A 5,209-nucleotide genomic window follows, 5' to 3' on the forward strand; every position below is an offset into this window, starting at 1 on the left:
CTCCGGCTTCGTCGGCGCGCTCCAGCCTCAGGCTGCGAGCTGTGCGGAGCTGTGCAACGAACCGACCTCCAGGGCAGACGCCGGAGGGACCGACCGCCGGGACCTGTGGGCGCGCCTCTGTGCTTCTCTGCAGGCTGGCGGGCGCGCCGGACCTTCCGGGGCAGGCTGGGAGGCGTCCTCCAGAGAGTTCCAGGTGCCCCCTAAAGTGTGGAGGTGGGGGTGACGAGGAGTGGGGGCGGATTGGGCGGGGGGCTGCAGTTTTCCCGGCGTGGCATGCCATTGCCGCGTGCTCCACGCCTCTTCCCGCTTTTAATTCCCAGGAGCATCGCGCCTCACAGGAACCCCAGGGAACAGACGAGGGACCTGTGTTCCCCAGGAACCACAGGACGAGGGAAAGGTGGAAAGGTGGAAGGATTTCGTTCCCTTCTCTCCCGCACTGAGCGTTTCCCACTCCAGTTCAGTCCAGTAAAAGTTGACTGAGCATCTCCTGTGTGTCAGGCTCGGTTCCCAGCTCCCTGCCTCCGTTTCCTCAGTATTACAATATGGCTAATAACACCTTCTAGAGGGCTCTGATGAGAATGGGAGATGTGTGTGTGAGACCTGAGGCCAGTTGGTAGAATCTGAATGAATCAAACTCTTCTCTTTTTCCTTACTCTATCCAGATATCCAACAAGGGAAAATAAAAAGGAAACACGAACAGCAGAACTGAGACTTCTCCAGTGCTCCTGTAGTTAAGATTCCACACCAGTGCAGGCGGCCAGGGTCACGGAACTCAGATCCTGCATGCCACATCCAAGAGGGGCACAGCCAAGCTAAACAAACACGCCACAGCAGAGTTATTGATATGCATCAGCAGCATTTTCTGAGATAGCCAGGAAGATGTTTAGGTTGTAAAAACACTTAAATATTTATTTATGATGTTGACATGGTGGTGGTTTAGCCGCAAAGTCGTGTCTGACCCTTTGTGACCCCATGGACTGTAGCCTGCCAGGCTCCTCTGTCCATGGGATTCTCCAGGCAAGAATACTGGAGTGGGTTGCCATTTCCTTCTCCAGGGGATCTTCCCGACCCAGGAATTGAACCCAGGTCTCCTGCATTGCAGGCAGATGATTTACCAACTGAGCTATCAGGGAAGCCCCTCAGATAGATGTTGACATACTAAGCATCAAAAGTTTGTGACCTGGAATCATGACTGTTTCTATATAACTTTAAAATTGGGTTTGAACTTCACCACCTTCTGTACCTTAACCTCTGCTTCACCTTTCCTTGCCCTGTTCCTTGTTGTTCAGTCACTAACTCGTGTCTCATCTTTTGTGACCCATGGACTGTAGCCCACCAGGCTCCTCTAGCTGTTGGATTTTCCAGGCAAGACTACTGGAGTGGGTTGCCATTTCCTTCTCCAATCCTGGTCCTGGGGTCCTAGTCAAAAACTTCCTTTTTCCACTTCCCCTCACCCAGAACCTCAGCCTCAGGAGCCCAGCTGCTTGCTCCTCTCGGTAAGAAAACCTTATTTACACCTCTGTCCTGCCTACTTATTCATGGATTAGGAAGATAATAACCGTTCATTTTTCTGAGATGCTTGCCATTCATTTATTCAATACACATTTATAGAGCACCTACTCATTTCCGGGCACTGTTCTGGGTCTTCGGGATTTACCAGTGAGATCTACAAAGATCAAGGCCCTTCGTGAGCTTCCTTTCTAGCAGGGGAGAGAGACAATAAATGTAACTCAAGTTATTAATCAGTTGGTAAATACTTGCAGGAAAAGTAAATTATAGAGTGAGGGGACTAGGAGTATTGGAGTGGTGATGATGGTGCAATTGAAAATGGGGTGGTCAAGCAGACCTCATTAAGAAGGTAACATTTAAGCAAAGACTTGGATGAGGAGAGGGGGTTAGCCTAGCTGATATCTAAGGAACTTGAATTCCAGATAGAACAGCCAGTGCAAAGGCCCTAAAGCAGGAGTGTGTCTGTGTCCCTAACCAAGGAGGGGGTATGGCTTCAGTTGAATGAACAAGGAGATTGGTAGGAGAGAACATGCGAGGGATAGCGTGCAGGATCTTTTCCTTTGTGAGGAGGGCTTCTAGTCTGAGTAAAAAGAGAAGCCATGGCAGTTTTGACTAGAGGACCAACATTGATCTGCCTTAAAAAAAAAAAAAAAGGCTTTATTGAAATAGAATTCACACACCGTGGAATTTACTCATATACAGTGTTTATTTGCTTTTTAGTATAGTCACTAAGTTGTGCAAATACCACAATCAATCTTGGGACATTTTTACTCCTGCCAAAAGAAATCACCTCAACCCTAGCCCACCATTCTTTCTGTCACTATGTATACAGTCTCTTTTCCAGCCACCCATGGGATTTTCCAGGCCATTTTCTCTCCCAGGGGCTCTTCCCTACCCAGGGACTGAACCCAAGTCTCTTGAGTCTTGTGCTTTCCAGACAGATTCTTTACCACTTGAGCCTTTAGGGAAGCTCTAAAAGGTTCTTGCTGTCAGTTAATTACAGGTTGGAGTTTCTGGAAGAGCATTTGCTTTTCTTGATAAGTGCTCCTACACTAGCCCTGAACTTTCCTCGAGCTCCTCTTCCCCACTTGAATCTATAGCTTTACCTGTTCCAGACACTTTATATGAATGAAATCACACATGTGACCTTTTGTGTATAACTTCTTTCACTTAGCCTAATGTTTTCAAGATTCATCTGTATCAGTACTTCATTCCTTTTTATGGCCAAATAGTGTCCCACTGTGTAATAATTACATTTTGTTTATCCAATTCATTTGTTGATAGACATTTAGGAGACTCTTTTTTGTGTCCCTTTTTTTCCCACTGGCTATGTAGGATCTCACTTCCCTAACCAGAGATGATTGAACCAGTGCCCGCTGCTGGTTCAGGGCAGGAAGTTCAGAGTCTTAACCACTGGACTGCCAGGGAAGTCCCAGACTGACTTTTTTTAAAAAAATTATTATTTATTTTTTTACTTTGCTGACAAAGGTCTGTCTAGTCAAAGCTATGGTTTTTCCAGTAGTCATGTATGGATGTGAGAGTTGGACTATAAAGAAAGCTGAGTGCCAAAGAATTGATGCTTTTGAACTGTGGTGTTGGAGAAGACTCTTGAGAGTCCCTTGGACTGCAAGGAGATCCAACCAGTCCATCCTAAAGGAAATCAGTCCTGAATATTCATTGGAAGGACTGATGCTGAAGCTGAAGCTCCAATACTTTGGCCACCTGATGCGAAGAACTGGAAAAGACCCTGATGCTGGGAAAGACTGAAAGCAGGAGGAGAAGGGGATGACAGAGGATGAGACTGATGCATGGCATCACCGACTCGATGGACATGAGTTTGAGTAAGCTCCGGGAGTTGGTGATGGACAGGGAGGCCTGGCATGCTTCAGTCCATGGGGTCGCAGAGTCGGACACGACTGAGCGACTGAACTGATAATTTATTATTTAATTAAAAAAAAAAAAAAACTTTGGCCATATTGTATGGCTTGTGGGATCTTTAGTTCTCCGACCAAGGATTGAACCCACGCTCTTGGCAGTGAAAGTGTAGAGTCCTAACCACTGGACTACTAGGGAATTCCCTAGAAATTATTTTTAGTTATGGTAAAATATTAAAAACACAGTTTTCCACCTTAAATATTTTGTGTGCAGTTTAGTAGTGTTAAGAATATTCACACTGGTGTGCAACTAATCTCCAGAACTTTTTGATCTTGCAAAACTGAGACTCTATACACATTAAACACTATCTCGCCATTTCCCTTTCCTCCAGCCCCTGGCAACCACCATTCTACTTTCTATGAATTTCACTACACTACATACCTCATATAAGTGGAATCCTACCATGTCTGTCTTTTGGTGACTGGCTTACTTAGCACAATTATTTTCAAACTTCAATCATGTTGTAGCAGTGTCAGAATTTCCTTCATTTTTAAGGCTGAATAATATCCCATTGTAGGGATTAAACCATATTTTGCTTATTCCTTGAGGGCCACCGAGTTTATTCCATCTGTTGGCTATTGTTAATAATGCTGGTATAAACCTGGGTATACAAATATCTCAAGGCCCTGCCTTGAGTTCTTTTGGGCATATACCCAGAAGTGGAATCGCTGGAGCAGATGGTAATTCTTTTAATTTTCTCAAAAGCTGCCACACTGTCTTCCACTGTGGATGTACCACTTCATGTTTGCACCAAAAGTGCAGTACTTACAATTTCTCCATGTCCTCACCAATACATGTTTATTTTCTAGTACTGTTATTTAAAAAATAGTAGCCCTTCTAATGGATGTGAGGTGATGGCTCATGGTGGTTTTTATTTGTATTTCCCTAATGATTAGTGCCTATCACCTGGAGGCTTAGACGGTAAACAATCCGTCTGCAATGCAGGAGACCCGGATTCGATCCCTGGGTCAGGAAGATCCCCTGGAGAAAGGAATGGCAACCCACTCCAGTATTCTGGCCTGGAGAATTCCATGGACAGAGAAGCCTGGCAGGCTACAATCTATGCGGTCGCCAAGAGTCGGACACGACTGAACCACTTTCACACATTGACAGATGAGCGAAGAAAGGTTTAGAGAGAGATTAAGCTATTTGCCCGTATCTCCCAGCCATAACGACAGGGCCAGAATTAGAGCTCGCAGTGCCATATTGCAGAGCAAAGGTTCATAGTATTCCACGCTTCAACACTTCTCTCTGCTCGAACTACTCGAGCGCGCCCCGAAGTCCAAAGAAGGGCACAGATCCCCATGCATCTGAGAGTTCCTGCATTAAGGCCGGCTCCAGAGGACGGCGCAGACAGAGGCGGTCCCCTTCCAGGCGGGGTGTTTCCTTCCTTCGGGTGGGAATCCTATCTCCCAGGTTTCCGGGGAGGAAGACACTCCGGGATGCAAAGATCTTATCCAACGGGGTCTCCCGCGCAGGGATGCAGGAGGCGGGGCCGGGTCCTCCATCCAAGGGAGACTGCCTCCAGGAGACCTTAACAGCTACCGCGTCCTCGCCCCTCCAGGGTCCCCAGCCCTAATCCCGCCACCGCTGCAGACCCAGAATCGGCATCCACGCGCAGGTGCGCTACCACAAGTGGCCGTTGCCTGCGGGCAGGGCTGTCGGCGGCGGAGTCCGCCGCTATCCCGTCAGCCAGTCCGAGCCGGCCGGGCTCTCTGCCACCCGTGTCGTCTCGCCTCCTCTATCCCGTCCTGCTCTGCGGCGC

Source organism: Capricornis sumatraensis, chromosome 8 (assembly GCF_032405125.1).
Source record: "Capricornis sumatraensis isolate serow.1 chromosome 8, serow.2, whole genome shotgun sequence".
NCBI classification, from domain to species: Eukaryota; Metazoa; Chordata; class Mammalia; order Artiodactyla; family Bovidae; genus Capricornis; species Capricornis sumatraensis.